This window comes from Pipistrellus hanaki (genome assembly GCF_964339955.1).
Source record: "Pipistrellus hanaki genome assembly, chromosome: 8".
Taxonomy (NCBI): Eukaryota; Metazoa; Chordata; class Mammalia; order Chiroptera; family Vespertilionidae; genus Pipistrellus; species Pipistrellus hanaki.
The window spans coordinates 15,603,091-15,620,690 of record NC_140510.1 but is presented as its reverse complement, the minus strand read 5'-3'; the positions used below and the strand labels follow the sequence as shown (position 1 = coordinate 15,620,690).

The 17,600-nt window shown below is 40.3% G+C and overlaps 1 protein-coding gene across 1 annotated transcript in view; it reads left to right on the top strand.

Moving 5' to 3' along the window:
• Positions 1-17,600, top strand: part of NCKAP5 (NCK associated protein 5) — a 946,230-nt gene that overhangs the window by 568,981 nt on the left and 359,649 nt on the right. The window lies entirely within an intron of this gene.

Sequence of the window (17,600 nt, the reverse complement as noted above, 5' to 3'; positions counted from 1 at the left end):
AAAATTTTACTTCCCAGTGCTTTACATTTCTAAGTTATTTTATGCTTAGGCTGGAAGGGATCACTAGAAAGATCTTAAGGCATTTAATTTTCAGCCTCTTCATTGAATTGTGAATACCTCAGTGAGTAGTGTTAGTCCTCAAGTCTGCACTGTGTCCTCCTTGAGCTGCAATTCCGTGACATAATGTTACAGTTTACATTTATTACCAAACTGAGCAAGCAACAGAGAGCTATAATCCAGAATCACAGAATCCCAGATTTCAAACCTAAATATAAATGGTCCAAGATTGCCTTGTTTCACATTTAGATTCATCCCTAGTAGCTTTTTTGGTTAATTCATGGTAGACCATTTTGGTAGTTACAAATCTCTTAGAGTCTTTCCTGGTTATCTGTACTCTGAAATGTTTATGCTTGAAGTTAGTTTCAGAAGTCTTGCTCAGTTTGCCTGACAACCTGAAATTGAGCATGAGGGCATGACTCATTGCCATTCATGTGCCTTTCTTCATGCCTCCAACCGTGTATCAGGCCATGGCCACCCTATTATTGTTTCTGCAACAAAGGCAATGCAGGTGATGTAAAACAATTAATTATTCTAAGATCATGAGGGTGTGAGGTGTTTTTTAAAAATATATTTTATTGATTTTTTTAGAGAGGAAGGGAGAGGGATAGAGAGCTAGAAACATCAATGAGAGAGTAACATCGATCAGCTGCCTCCTGTACACCTCTTATTGGGGATGTGCCCACAACCAAGGTACATGCCCTTGATCAGAATCGAACCAGGGACCTTTCAGTATGCAGGCCGATGCTCTATCCACTGAGCCAAACCGGTTTCAGCAGGTTTGTGTTTTAATAAGATGATTTCTGAGTGGACCTGTGCAGCTGTGTCCTTCAAGCACCAAAGCTTAGACCTTAGGCATTTGAGTGAGCCCTGGGCATTGGTGTGCCCACAAAGACCCAGCTGGCCCTAAACTCTGCCTGTACGTTAAGCTGGTGCCATAGCTGTCTGCTGAGCACCTGTTGTGGCTGCTGTGATGCACTGTGCAAACCTTCCTCCTCTTTCCTCCAGCTTCTGGGAGTGTGAATGGACCATGCTTTTCGCGGCTTCCCTCTCTGGGTATCCCCATAAGGTAAAGAAAGACATCTTTCCAAAGTCCATGAATTTTCTTAGGGCATAGAAGCCTGGTTCCATTCCTCCTACTGGTGCCAATTCTGTGGACCCATCTTGCTCTATCACCAAACCTACTGCTGAGCAGATTTCCTCATGTTAATTTCTGTGTCCAAGTCAGTGTCTCAAGGAGACAATTGGCAACAGCACCTCAATGGACAGAAACCAAATGTTGCCCTGCAATGCAGCCTGGCCCACTCAGGCCCTCGTGACCTACCTGACCTTTCTCAGTCTCTCTCTGGCTGAAACTTGTCCTCACATCCCCAGCTTTTAATGGGTACGTTAGATGTTAGATGGTACATCACCTCCCTCCTGACTTTGCATGGCCCTGGTGAGTGCATCTCATATCCTCTAGGCTAGATCCCCTCCAACACAGCATCTCTTGGAAGTAGGTTAGCGCTGCCAGCTCCTTTTAACACCGCGCCCTCCACTCTGGCTCCCCTTCTCAGGGCAGCTCAAAAACCAGTCACCAGTGTCCATTCCCAATGTTATGCAATGCAGTACTCTGACTGTTCTTCTCTTAGAGCAGTGGTCAGCAAATTGTGGCTCATAAGCCACATGTGGCTCTTTGGCCCCTTGAGTGTGGCTCTTCCACAAAAATACCATGGCCTGGGTGAGTCTATTTTGAAGAAGTGGCATTAGAAGAATTTTAAGTTTAAAAAATGTGTCTCTCAAAAGAAATTTCAATTGTTGTACTGTTGATATTTGGCTCTGTTGACTAATGAGTTTGCCGATCACTGTCTTAGAGGATACATTTCAGCAAACCCACTGAATAGTAGCAGCAAAATGGCATTTGACCCTCCATTCTGTTCAAATTGGGGTTATCTGTTCCTTCAGGGTCTTAGGAAAATATTTGAAGGGGTTTAAAATTAAAACTTGCCACTGTTGCAACTCAATTGAAGTAATCTCTCTGGAAAAATCTAGATTCCATTAGAGACCTTGGTAGCAAAGAGAGGATTTCTACGATAAAGGTTAGCTCTGATTTTAATATTTTCTTTTCCCTCCCCATCCTCCTCTCTTCTACCCAAACCACTGCTAACATTTTTGCACACTGCCTATTCTAACACTTCTGGGAACAAAACAAATATAAAACAGGATTTTGCATGTGAGAGGGTGGGTGACATTTACCTTTAACTGCATGGGAAATGAGTTTATTCTCATTCAGCATAACAGAACATACAACATTCAGCATTTCATGTTTGCAATGTCTTTCATTTGTGATTCTGAGTGTGTAAGTGAATGTGTGAGTAAGTGAGTGAGATAGGGAGGGAGACAGGGGACAGAGAATATGTAGAGAATGTGTGTAGGTCATAGTGACTTAGACACATGCATAGTTTATCTACTTTGGTGGATTCTCATTAATGAGTTGCATTGGAATTATGTTCTGATTTATCTGGAGAACTAAGTTTATAGTTTTGGTGATGGATTTGAATTTTTGGAGTTGTAAGAAGCACTTAAAGGGTAAAAAAGAAGAGAATTTCCTGAATGATAAGGAAGAGGAATACTTACTGAAAACAAAAAAGAAATATGGAGATAAAGGGCTGTTCCAATTGCGAGTGCTTCTAAAATGAATCATAATCTGCCGAGACCGGTTTGGCTCAATGGATAGAGCGTCGGCTTGGGGACTGAAAGGTCCCGGGTTCGATTCCGGTCGGGGGCATGTACCTTGGTTGCGGGCATATCCCCAGTTGGGGGTGTGCAAGAGGCAGCTGATCGATGACTCTCTCTCATCGATGTTTCTAGCTCTCTATCTCTCTCCCTTCCTCTCTGTACAAAATCAATAAAATATATTTATTAAAAAAAATAAAAAAAATAAAAATAAAAAAATAAATAAAATGAATCATAATCTCTAAGTAGCTGCTACAGTCTGGTAGTGGAGTTCTCCATTGGTCCCCACTGCATTGCTGCTCCAGAACCCCAGTTTGCTCTCACTGCACTCCTGTGGAGTTTTCTTGTCATCCTTCCTTCAGTTCCAGTTATCTTTTTTTTTAATTTATTTTTTTATTAAATTATTATCTGTGTACATATTTTAACATTGCCCCCCCTCCCAAACATACCCTCCCGTTATCTTAAATAAGCACAAGTGGGAAATACATTCATGCACAAGTATGTGTACAGATTCATGTGCATACACACACACACACACACACACACACATACTTTTCTTTAGATTTGTATATGAACATTTAACCCTAAGGGTGAGTAGAGCTAGCAGTTCACAATAAGATGAATGGAGCCGAAGCTGGTTTGGCTCAGTGGACAGAGCGTCAGCCTGCAGACTGAAAGTCCCAGGTTCGATTCCGGTCAAGGGCATGTACCTTCGTTATGGGCACATCCCCGGTGGGGGATGTGCAGGAGGCAGCTAGTTGATCTAGTGATCGATGTATCTCTCTCATCAATGTTTCTAGCTCTCTATCTCTCTCCCTTCCTCTCTGTAAAAAATCAATAAAATATACTTTTAAAAAAGATGAATGGAAAAAGGAATTGAATAGTATCTACATGAATTATAATTACATTGGTATAAACATTCATTGTCTCATACATTGTCTCACTTTGTCATCAGAATACAAGCAAAACATCAGACATTACCCAAATGCAGCTTCACGGTGCTGACCTCTCAGTGACCTGGCTGAGGTCATGTGGCCACGTGGTGGACTTACACAGGTGTCCTGATGCCCTGCCAGGAGCCTTCCAACCACCCTCTCCTCCCTGAGTTACGTTTTTATAGCCCTCCATATGGCAAACTAATTTAAAAGCGAGAACAATTTCTATTAAAGAATTAAAGTCAGAAATGACTTTTTCACAGCTGTTTTTACCACTTGAGCTTTTTAAACAATTACAAGGATGGCTGTCAGAGGGTAGATTTATAAGATGTTTGCTTTTCTCTGACCTGGTGCCTGGAGATGAGGAAACATACTTCTAATAACTTTTAAGCAATCAACATTTTAAACAATAGAACTGACTGTTCATGGTCCATCGTTTTAATGTGCTTGGGCTGTTGCTGCTCCATGAAAAGCATTGCTTCCGAAGCTCTTTGGACACCTGGGCTCAACCACAGGCGAAGGGGGCTGTCAGCCAGCCTGTCTGCCGATATCCGGGCCCATTCTGCTTAATGAACTTTTAAGTTCTGGCTGGATTTGAAAAAAAAAAATGCTCTGGATGTGGTTACTTAATGGTTATGCTCAGAGAGACAGATCAGAAGGCAAGCTCTCTCTCCTAAACGATGTGGAGTTGGGATTGTAATTGTAATGGTTGGCGTTTTTCCTCCTAGACTCTAAGTGCTCCTTATGCAAAGCTCCCCCCGGAGCAGTGATGGACAGTAACACTTACTTTTATGTGAGTCGTAATTTAAAACTCCCTTATTTACCAAGCTTTCTGTGGCTTTTTACAACTTTGGTAATAGTTCTCCAAGTTTATCTTTTCTTTGAAATGGTTTTGCTGCAGTAAAAGGAAAACTCTTCAACAGTTTTTCTTCATCTATTTTTTCAGTTGTATAATTATAGAAAAGTGGCATTATCAGCTCAGAAGCAATGTGGTGTTTAGTTCAGCATTCTTTCTGGCACATGCGTGATTTTTATATTGTTAGAAAACCCTGTTAGAAAAGTTTTTTTTCTCATAGGCAAGACTGTAATGAAACTAAACAGTGCACTTAAAGTATCAGCTTTATCTCTCAGTTGTAATCACTTTTGTTTGGGGGTGGGGGGTGGGAGGGGGAGCTTTGGAAGCAACTTAATAAAGCACTATAGATTGGATCACATCCAGTCTGGTTTCTCGATGATATGCAGAGTTTTATAGCCAGCAATGAAATTCCTTGCTGAGACCAAGATTGCATGAGGGAGCAGCATCTTCTCCTCCCTGCCTCTCTGCAGCATCTCTGCAGGAAGAGGGATGGAACCAGGGTCTTAAGTCTCCAAGGTGGTCTGATTTGATAGCACCTGGTACTTAGGGATGGATGTGCTAATAACCAATGACCACCCACAGTTCCTGGGGGAGCCAGGGATTGGTTTGTTTGTTTGTTTTTGTTTTGTTTTTAATTTCAATACTTTTGTCTGTCATAGCATATCTTCAGGCTTTTTTCCTGATTCGGAAATGCCTGCAGTTTCCCCCTCACAGAATATTTAAGTTGGGTAGTTTAAATGTTCCTAGTTTTAAACAAATTGAGGATATATCTCCGGCAGAGAATCAGAAGTTGGTAGCAATCCCCTTTGTGGCCGCTCCCGCTGAGGCCTCCCTGGTTCTAAGGACAAAGGGGATGGAAGTGCTGAAGGAGCCGCCACAGACAATGGTCCTGATTCCAGAACAGAGAGGCTAGCCATTGATGGGAAGACGTTATGATGGGTTTTCCTTTGTGCTGGTCACAGAGCCCCTCAGATCTTCATCACATGAGAGCTTCAGAGGAAACATATCCAGTTAGCAGGCGTTGCTTCCCCATGATTTATGATCTGGTCAGGTTCCCTGCAAACTCCGTGAACCCTTCCTCTCAGGAAAAGAGAAACTGTGGAGGGACCCGGCACATACAGATGCATGTTGGCAGCGTATATATAGCTTCAAACAGCCCCGAGATAATAAATTGAGTTTCCTGTCAGTGCCAGCTGCATAAACGCAATTGTTGTAAATGATCTGACAATAGAATTATTGATTACAAATCCAAAATTTGACATTTGGAATCACATCTCCATTTCATTCCTAAGGAAGGAAAGTGACTCCCAGCCCAACTTAGCAACATCCCTGGCAACCGGGCTTCTTCCTGCTGTGATTAATTAATCCGGAGCCATCCAACGTCTCTCTTGGGAGATTGCATTAACCTCGCTTTGCTTGTCTGGAGTAACAGGTGCAGCTGGCTTTTGCCTGTCTGTTCTAATGTTCTGTTCTCTGCTGTCAGAAGAGGAGGGTGCCCAGGAGAGCAAACCAATTACAATGTGTCTAACGCATTCAAACTCTGACTCTGTTACTTAGACATAAATATACTGTTTATATAGCCATGTTATTGCTTTTCTATGCGAGTCAAATTATGGGTACTCTTTTCAAACTAAACATTCTTTGGTTTCGTAAAGATTTCTGCATAAACCTTGTAAGCAATTGAACTATAAAGATTGATTCATGAAGAAAATTATTTCACAGAGCATTTTAGTTAACCCAACTTGGCCGCACATTCATCTCAGCAGAAATAAAATTAAATGGGAACTATCTCTTAAATATATTTTTAAATCTATAGACTCGCTATTAACGTTATCACCAGCCATCCAAACAGATCGCATACCTCAGTACCTCTGCGGAGAGGAGGGGGGTGATTCATGAGTTCTCCCACTGAAGGATGTGCTTCATTTTCAGTTATGGAGTGGCTCCTTTGAAGGCATGGGACGTGTTTATTTCCTCAGGAAGATACTGTGTCTTTATTTCTTGGGTACTTCAGCCACGGTCATTATTCTATTCTTTTGAAAATACTATTCAGTATCTTTACTGCAAATCTGCATGATACACTTACCTGACCCTCCGCATGTTGCCAGATAGCACTGTCCATTTCTCACTTAACAGGAGATATAGGCCCAGGCCTCTTATGGTGAGACATTAACTTTTCCCTTGGTCTCTTTTTTTCTTTATAGCGAGAAAGCTCTAAATAACAGCAAGTGAAAATAACGGGCCTTTTTGTCTTTTACACGGAGGTGGAAGTTGAACATTCATTTTATTTCTAAAGGTTTCGCCCTAGCCATCATGCTTCTTTCCAAAAGCATAGCACTTAGGGTTTATTCATAACCCTTGGCTTGTTCTAATTCTAGGATTATTCACATTCTATCTTTGGGTACTCATCAGAAAAAGTTCAGAAAACTAAAGCACTGCAAGATGTGAATGATACGTTGCATGGCAGGTGTGAGTTAAGGTGTATTATTCATATGAACTTACCACACAATCAGTGGGTATGATACACCGGCCAGTCAGTTTCTAGTGACACCTGATGTTTGGAGAACAGAGCGTGGTAGTTAGGTGCTGAGGTGTTTATCTCTGGTTGTTTAAGATAGAACAGCCCTCAGTGGCCCAGCAGCCGCCAGGTACTAATAGGAAAGGCACAGTCCCATCAGAGAAGAAGGATTTGGAGTAATTATGAGTCTGTTTTCTTTCTTCCCCTGAGAACACACCTTTTTTCCCTTCCTTCATTTTCATCTTCTCTAACAAATTCAGGAAGAAATCTGATGCATAATGCTGCCCTCTATTACTACTAAACCCCTTGTTCAAGTCCTATCCCTGCCCTTCACCTTGGTGCTGTGGCTCACTGCTTTGAGACTCAGTGATCTTAATGGTGAAGAAGAGAGAAAACCTCTCCTACAATGGGTTTCAGGGTTAAGTGACATAACACATAGGAATGCTTCCAGTACCATGCCTGGCAGAGGGCCCAAAAGCAGTGGTCGAATTTCAATCTAATCTAATCTAAAATCTAATTTCAAACAGTCTATTAATGAAGCACATAAAAAACAAACACTTTCCCTGAATATTTTAGCATCTGTAGACATGGAAACAAATTTTTATTTTACCCTTTCCAGTGGTTGCTACAGGTGCAGTTTCTCTATTTAGTTGTAATTTCACAGGCAGGCAGCCCCTATAGTTTTCTGTGGATGAGTTCCTTCATCATCAGGCTTGCGAGCAGTGTCTGAATCCAGCAAGGAGAGCGGAAAGAAGTCTGCGTGATGAAACCCTTGGGGAAAGGGAATGTCACAAAAGAAATTATAAGCTATTCAGAAGGCTGCCCAATATGCTGCCTCCTAATAAATCTTCAGTTCTCCCCAGAGAAAAGAGCGATGTCTCTTTATTTTCCTGTACATCTCGGCAAAGCTTATATTCCTTACCACTGTCTGCACATTAATCTTCATAGGTGAGAAGAAAGGGAAATTGGCCAGCCTTTGAAATCTCCACTCAATTTTTACCACTTTTAGACTCTATGGCTTTTAAATAAAAATGGGGGCAGGATTACAGTTGGCAGCAGAGCGGGTTTCAGGGACGGCTGGAAAACGGGAGGGATGATAGCCTCGGATATGCTGATCAGTCTAGTCCACGGAAATGTATAGATGAAGATGCAGCTATAAGACATATTGATTCTGAACAATTTTTCTCTAGTGGTGTTTATAATGGGTGATATCTGGAATTGTGAATTAGCTGATTTTTTTCCTCTATAATAACCTGTCATGATAGGTGTATTCTCTGTATGCTGATATATTTTATTTTCTCTACAGCAGTGATTTTCAACATTTTTCATTTCATGGCACACATACAGTAATTACTAAAATTCTGCAGCACACCAAAAATATATTCTTTGTCAATCTGACAAAAAATAGGTATAATTTTGATTGACTTACAAACAACAACAACACTGTAATTACCTACGATTTTTGCTCCAAAATGACTTAAAAAAAAAAAAAAAGCAGGTGTCTATATAAGGATTGTATATAAGGATTTATGGTACCAAGAATTAATCAACCAAACACAACCTTATTATGTTATGTGACTAATAAGATGAATCTCTGTTGCATAATCTATATATTTATGGTTCAAGATAGGCCATTCACACCGGAAAGCTATTGTGTTGGCTGATATCATTTTTTTTATTTGACAATCTAAGGGAAAAGAGATCAGTGCCCCTGACTAAATAGTCAGGTATTGCAGATCTTAAAAATTCTGTGGCACACTGATTGAAAATTACTGCTCTTCAGCAAACCTGTCATAATAGGTGTATTCTATGTATTCTATAGCACTTTTCCTTTTGAAATAAACTTTTTTCCAAAGGACATTTCATGAAACTTTAACATTTTTCTTTCTCAGAGCACATTTACCACCTGATATCTTGTTTGTGATATTTGTCCTTATGAAAGAAAAGAAGTTGTCATTATATATGCAAGCTATTACAATTTTGATTTTTTAAATGTATGCTGTGAAGTGTAATTTCTTATCTTCATGAGCCTACAGTTCAGCTCCTGGGGTGATTTTCTTAGTCCCATTGAAGCTTTAGAAGGCTGGATGTGCTTTGTTATGCACATCTTTGGGGTTAATTTTGGCATTGCCTTTTGTGTCCTAAAAGGGGAGGGTTCTCTGGCCATAGTGCTGTCCGTGGTCCTGATAATCACCAGAGTAAGTCAGATGATTTGGTGAGAGGATTTGCCCTTTTTTCCTTCACTGTTTTATATTTGAGAAGTTGCACATTTATTTGATTAAAGAAAAACAAATATTCCTAAAATTCTTCAACTTTGGATCCACAGATTCCTAAGCAAAATTGGCAATTTTTTAAAAAAACAAAATTGCCTGAAAGAAGAATCTTCTTCAAAAAAGTTATGCTGTTGTTAAATGTGCAATTATATTGTGTCTGTAAGAAAATCCTAGGGAAAGTTTTTCTGCTTGTCATTCATAGTTTGCATTTGATATATGCTTATTGGCTTAAATAGTGAAGGAAGTCCACATATCCCATGATTATATTTAGCACAACCCCCCTCCCCACACACACACCGAGAGTTTAGTATTTTATACATAATTGTCACAAAACTTTGCTGAAATGAAAAGTCATGTAAACAGACCTCAAGGTTTAGTATTTAAGACCAGAAATCAGGTTTTATTTCAGCCCTTAATTTTTCTTAAAGAAAAAGAAATTTTAGAGTTTATCAACATGTATTATTGGATGACTAATATATACCATTCTGAGTACAATGATGAGTTATAGGAAAAGATGGAATTACATAATATGACAATTTGAAAGTAATAAATGATGGGTTATAATGAAGGACCAAGTTACTACAGTGTGGGTAGTGAGTGTTGAAATCAGAGAGAGATGGTACCTTTGGGGAAGTTTCCATGAAGAGGCCAGAGTTGAGGTGGTGATTGAGGGATAGAGAGGTTCTGAATAGGCATAGAAAAGCAAACATATAAAACATATAAGAGTATCCACATCACATAGAAGATTCAGTCATACAATTCTCGTTACTAGAGACAGGTTAATTCTGGCAATTTTAGAGTGATAAATAGGGAGAGAATGGACAGAATGAAGGTTGTGCAAAGGGATTAGTATGTATGTGTGTATGTATGTAGGTGTACATGCATGTAAGGTGTATATATCTATTGCATAATAGTCTCTTAATAACTGTTGCAGGTAATCTTAAGAAGAAAGCATGTACTATTCCCATAATTAAAGTTCATTGTCAAATAAACACCCCTAAGGGAAACAGGCAAATCTCAAGAGCAGGCTGGCCAGAGGGAACATTCAGAGATCTCACTAAAAAGACCAGCTGCCCCTCTGAATTCCTCACCAAAATGACAGGTGCCATCACTGGGAGTGATGCTTTCCCAGGGCTCTGCATCTGCCTGGTCTAATGAGGCCTGACAGGAGACTAAAGAATGCAGCGAGAGTCACCGCCATATCATCTCATACTCCGGGTGTGCATTTCAGAGCTTAAATTGACTACAGCCATTATGTCTGTTTTGCTTTATTTTGGCATTAATACTTTTTGTTTGAACTTACATAAACTGGCATCTTTATACTTTTTAAATAATCTAGTATATAGTCATGTGCCATTACCTGGCCTTTTCAATATGGTAACCTACTCCATTCTGTGCCTGGAGATGAAATGAATTGCTTCAGGCTATGTGCTGTTATTTAAAAGTAGATCCAATCTTCTATTTTTTCACTTTGTGTATCACATTTGATATGTTTTCAACTTTTTTGGTTGGACGACTCATTGATGGTTCTTTTTCTGGATGATTGGACTACAATTCCCCCTTCACCCTTGGATTAGCATTCTCCCTAATGTTAGTATCAACCCTGGAGTCTTAAAGGAGAACCGCCTCGCCTTAATGTGGTTCTTTGTGATAACACTGCTCCTAGCTCCTGTCTCCCCATGTAATTCTCTGATTTATCATGGTTGATTTCAATCAAAGCAGGATTTTCAAAGTAGACTTTCACAGAGTAGGACTGTAGAGATGATTAAAAAGGCCTCCTATAAAAATGTGTACGTTTGAAATTTTAGTTGGATGTCTTTGTAGACACTTTTAATCTGGTTTTTAATTTTGTCTGATGAAATGAAAACTCTTGTCTACTTACGGACAAAACCTTAATCAATGTCTATGCAATGACTTACAATTATGCTGAATTGTGCATCCTGGTGGCCTAGTTGATACCTCATTGTAGAGATCCCAAGTTAGATTTGGTAGGACTGGGAGTATGGCATTCTACCTGGTAAAGAATAGGTTACTTCCTACTTTTGAATTTCTACTCTTAACTATTTTATATCTCCAACCCAACTTGAAACTCTTTAAACTCCCCCCATTGTCAATATTGCAGTTCAAAACTCAAACTCCTTGGCTTGTTTTTGGCTATACTCTATCCACTCCCCTAGCACATTGGCCAGCTTGATAGCATGTAACACTGGGTAGCAGAACCGGTGTTGGCACTGCTAGTATTTCTTCAAGAATATGTTCCCACAGTCTTGGGTGTTCCACTGGTAACAGGCACAACACAAATGTCTCTCTTTACCTTAGGGCTTCTCCCAACACCCTTCAGGAATAGATTCCTGCCCATATCTCATAGCACTTTATGTCTTTCTATGCCTTTAATGTATTCTACTTTTGTTCTGTGGTAATGTCTGTACATGTGTTCTTCTCACTGGGGCAGGAGATGTAACATATTGTATTCCAAATAGTATATTGATCAAGGTCTAATCTCAGTCAATGTTTGGGGAAGGAATAATTGCATTCTGAGTAAACATTTGGGAACAAAGTGTTTTAGAATTATTGTAAAATTAAACTCCGCCTGCATTTTCTTGTAGGCTCAGATAGTTTTCGCCTTAAATTTTGTACCAGCCTCTCCCTGTCTGTGCCATCTTCCTTTACCCTGATAAACTGTGGGGTCATGATGTGTGTGCTAGCTTTATCTACTGTCATATGCTGCCTCCATCAATCTATTTATCTGGCATGGAGTACTTGAATTAGAATTCCTAACAGCAATTAATATTATTTTGAAGTTAAATTATATATATGCTTTTTTCATATATCAGGTTGCAAGCTATATGTTTTATGGAATAGTTTTTGCTCTTGTAGTTTAAATGGATTGTTTAAAAATCAGGAGAAGGAGGAATTAAAGGGTTTACAGTATAGAGTGGCAAATGAGTGTTTCCTTAGTAACTAAAACCAAAGTTGCAGAAAGACACCAGGAACAGGAGCCTGCTTTGAAAGCCTGCTTTGGCTTTCTCAGCCTGTAAGCAACTTTGATTTGAGAAAATAACTGGAACTCTGTCAAAGGGAGTGTGACTTGCAGGGAAATGGGCTTGACAAGTGCTGGTTTGCAAGGCCATGCACAGTACAATAGGATTTAGAGAGTAAAGAAAGTAAACCTTTGATTTTTTTAAGGTTGCACATTTATATAAATAAATTTTTTTTCCATAGTGAAGCTGTATTTCAGGGGGAAATATTTGATTGTCAAATCAATAGTCTGAAAAAGCTGTGATCAGGATAGTTGGCAAAAAGGTAGCAAGCAGCTTCCTAGAATACAAGTCACTATTTGCCATTTGACCAAAGCATCTGATTTTCTTGAGGATCTTGGGTAACTAAACTGGAAATGGCAAATATTCAGTCAGAAGTCACATTTCTCTCTAAGCAGATGGCATCTTCCTTTCTGGACAGTACTTTTTGTCATGAAAACTGTAGCCCAGGAAGGAATGGATTGGTGGACTTAGCTGCTCCAGAGAATGAAGCAGAGGAGGGTTTATCAGCCACCCTAATGAAGCAGGGGCAGCAGGCAGTTGCTTTTGTCATTATGAAAGTTTTAGCTCATGTGGAACTAACATTTATCTCCAGAACAACTGCTTTGTCCCTTTCCTCCTTTCTCTTTCTTCAACAATGTTTTCTTCACCATCTCTCATGCTCCCTCCCAGAGGGAAAACAAAATATCAGCGGTAGTCTTATGATTTGGGTTACTCCATTTCTCCCTGACATTCTGTCTAATCATGGCCTTCTTGCAACATTTCTTCCATTCTTTCAAAGAGGTTTCACTTAACATATTTGCCTTGAATGGTTTACATTAATTGTTCATCCATATAAGGAATAAAGCAGATTTTCCCCTTGAGGTAAAAATGTAAATACTTTTTATAGCAAATCCTCCATTTTTCACTTTCTTGCCCATTCCCAGCCTTCACTTTTATCTCCCTTTCTGGAAAGGTGGCAAGCCAACCGTTTGTCCCCATTGCTGTCCATCACTTTGGCAGCAGAATGCTCTGGTGGTTGTAGCCTGGTTTCCGGTTCCTGATTAGTGAGTGAAATCTTACTTTGGTTATTACAGAAGAGATTGACTGGGTGTAATGATCTGTTTATTTTGTCACTGATGAAAAGTAAAACCAAAGCTTTCCTCAGAAGTCTGCAAAACTGATCAGAAAGAATGTATGCGCCCCTTTGTTTGAAGCAGTGTTATTGACCATAGCTACGATCTGGAAATAGCCCAAGTGCCTGTCAGTAGATGGCTGGATAAAAAAAAAAGCTGTGGTACATTAACATAATGGAATACTATGCAGTTATAAAAAAAATGAACTATTAACCTTTGAGACAATATGGAGGGACCTGGAAAAGATTATGCTAAGTAAAATAAGTGAGTCAGAGAAAGACGAATATCACATGATATCACTTCTGTGTGGAATCTAATGAACAGAATAAATTGACAAAAAAAAAAAAAAATAGACCCAAAGACATGGAAGCATGGGACAGACTGTGGCATCTCAGAGGGAAGTGGTGGGGGTAGGGGCACAGGAAGAGATTAACTGAAGAATTTATGTGCATATTATATACATAATCCATGGACACAGACAATAGTGCCGAGATGGCCTGGAGAGGAGGTGAGAGTGGGAAAAGGGGCTCAATGCAGGGGAAAAGGGAGACTTCTATAATACTCTCAACAATAAAGATAATGTTTTTAAGAAGCAAGGTTTTCCAAGCTTCTAACTTAGGAACCTAGAAATTTAACATACAGCTGACAAAAGTCAATGATAAATGTTTTGTCAGAAATATCCAAGGGAGAATGTGCTCACAGGGAAAAACAGTATTATCTTTATAGGCCCAGCTTCCTTGCCACCTGGTAGGCCTTTAGTAAAGGCTTGTTGAAAAAAATACATGTATGAGCTTTGGTATTTCATTTAATCTTTCTAGACCTCACCTTTATAATGATCTACAAAATGAGGATATTGAATCAGGTCAATACCATTTATTGACTTGGGTTATTCCCTTTTTTTTATTTCCTTTTTTTTTTGTGAAGACCAAAGGATATTTTTTCCATTGCTTTATAGAAAGAGTGGAAGGGAGGAATAAAGGAAAGGAGAGAGATGGAGACCGACAGTGAGAGAGAGAGAGAGAGAGAGAGAGAGAGAGAGAGAGAGAGAGAGAGAGAGAGAGAGATATCGAGATATCGACTGGCTGCCCTACACATGTGCCCTAATCAAGTCTGGGGATTGAACCTCCAACCCAGGCACAATCCTGTGAGTTCATTCAGTGTGTAGGCAAACACTCTAACCACTGACCTACACTGGCCAGGGCTTATTTAATTTATTCTCACATTCATTCATCCATACAGCATTCTGCAAATGGACACTAAAAACTCACCATTTTCAGTTCCCATGCTCTATATTTTTGGTAGTAACTTGGGCGAGATTTATTTGAATATTTTAAAGCACAATTAAATCATTTCAGGGCAACACATGGGCTTGTTCTTTTATATATTCACTAGAGGCCCAGTGCACAAAGTCATGCACAGTTGGGGTCCAGCCAGACCAGCACCAATCAAGGAGGATTGGGGCTGGACCTATTCAAAACAGGAGATGGCAGGAGGTTGGCCAGCGGGGGTCCCCCCGTCCCAGATCAGGGCCAATCAAGGCCAATCCAGCTGGGGGAAGGGGCTGCAGGCATTTGGGGTTTGGGTGCTGATTGGGGGTGGGGCTGGCCATGGGGGGCACTGTGGGTGGTGGGCTGGCCAGCTCCAACTCCGAACGGGGTGAGGGTGCCAATCGGTGGCCGGGTGCCAATCGGTGGCCTGCTGCCTTGGGGAGGAACCATGGATGGTTGGCTGGCCAGCCCTGCCCCCTTTTGGGGTGGGGAGGCCACAGGAAGGAGCTGCAGGAGGTTGGCTGACCAGGCTCACTCCCTATTGGGTAGGGGGGGTGTGATCAGGGATGGGGTGGCCAGGAGGAGAGACTGCAGAAGGTTGGCCAGCCAGCCTGGCCCCCTATTGGGGTGATGGGGCATCAGGGGTGGGCCGGCTGGGGGAAAAGGCTATGGGCCTATCATGGTGAGGCAGACTGATTGGGGGCAGGGCTGGCCAGGGGAAGGGAGGGGGTGTTTGACAGGTGACCAGCTCTTCATTGGGGTGGGAGAGTTTGATCAGGGACAGGCTGGCAGGGGGGAGGGGCTGCAAGGTTTGCCTGCTAGCCCCACCCCCTTATTGGGCCAGTTTGGTTGGCTGGCCACAGTGGATATCATAGAGACCACTCTTTATGGTCGTTATGGGGAATATATATATATATATATATATATATATATATATATATATATATATATATATATAAAAGTGCCAGTGACTGTAACGTCCATAACGACCATAAAGACTGGTCCCTATGACATCCACTGTGGCCAGCCAACCAAATTCACATAAAATAATAATGACAGTTTTGTCATGGGATGTAATCAATTCATTCAGTCCCTTTTAATGCTTGGAGGTGCAAGGAGTAAGGACTTGCACAGACCTGTTTGGGCATTCCCTCCATGATCCCCAGGACTCACAGGACCCTACACCTGTTGATGCATTTAAGCCATCCTAATGCTGGGTTGTGATTGAACAGTTCAGCACAGGAATTGTTCCAGCCCAATTTTCTTCCACTTTCTTTACTAACCACCCTTTAACTAAAGGTTTCATATGCTAAAAGTAATTTCATAAGACCTTTTTGGTCATCTCTCACCAACTCTGTGATAAATATAAGAAATTTATTTTTATTGTAGTGAAGCCAGTCTCTAAAAAGTAAGCTCATTAGGGCTGCTTAATTAAAGGAAAAGTTTAACTAGTTAAAGAACAAGTTTAACCCTGGATCAACTGTACTTTCAGAGGACTACACAGAGGGAATAATTAGTAAGATTGCTTTTATTTCTCTATTCAAAGTCTCAACTCAGTTTTTATTGCAATAGCAAAGAGGAAAACAACTGATCTTGAACAGCCCAGATTCTTGATAAGATTAACCAAGGGGGAAAAAATCATTAATCTAATTACTTTGCCTTTAGTGTATTAAAGGAATCAAATTCTCAAGGTTCACTAAGTTTTAATGATTCCAATAGCATTGTCGTGGGAGAATATCAAAGAATCTCACAAATGTGTGCAGTCACACATCTACTTCAAAGCAAACACTTTCATTCATCTTTCATTTTGGTGATAAAACTGAGATAAAGGTTAACAAATATTTTCAATTATCAAAGGCTGTTTGGTAATAAATGAAGAATACAAGTGACCTTTTGTTTAGTTCATTGCTCAAATATGTAGTCAACATCTTGAAGACTTGGAGTAAACCAGTTCCCCTGAGAATGTATGTATGATTCTTCAGGGATATTTCTCTGTATGAAAATGTAGAAAAATATCCCTGGACTAATAAATAGCAGATAAATAGCAGCACAGATAATGTGCTCTGAATTACAATTTTGTGTATTATATTCCAAGATGTGTTGAGCAAATGGAGAAAATTTGGTTTTTCCTTCTCCAGATAGATTTAGTACAAAGTGTGTTATTATCTTTGCATGGGTTTCATTTTACAAATAGGACAGATTACTTTATATTAGCTAGTGGGATGGAGATTTCAAATGGTGCAAAGGTTGCTCACTTATTCATTTTTTCCTACTGAGGTAAACTCACATAAAACCATCTGTCGTTTTCTCTTTCCAGGATACAGTTCTTATTCCTTCAAAAACATTGTTGTCTCCAAGTGCTTTCTTTAACCTTTCCCCCTTCCTTCCCACTGGTTCCTTTCCACACAACCAATTCATCTATGTCTCTCTGGCTCTAGTTTTGTAATTGAGACTATGCTAAGTGCTGTGGGAATCCGAAGAGGAATGACACCAGTCTCTCCCTCAGGTGGCTTACACTCCAGCTGAGGATCTGTAAGAACATTGGAGAAGCTGAGGAAACCTATCAGGGGCTGAGTAAGAGCAAGGGAAGTCAGAGATAGGAAAGGTCATGGAAAGGTCAACACTATAGGTGAATCCACCCCCACCTCAACTTAATGGAATATATGATGATCTGCCTTTTCTTGTTAGGTCTTAGCACAGTGGACTGAGTTGACAGTAACCTACTTATGAATATTACTTTTTTTCTCCATTCTATTGCAACTTCTTGGATCCAATTTCATATCTGTATGCATTTTATCTTTAGCACTAGTTCAGGCATTGGGATT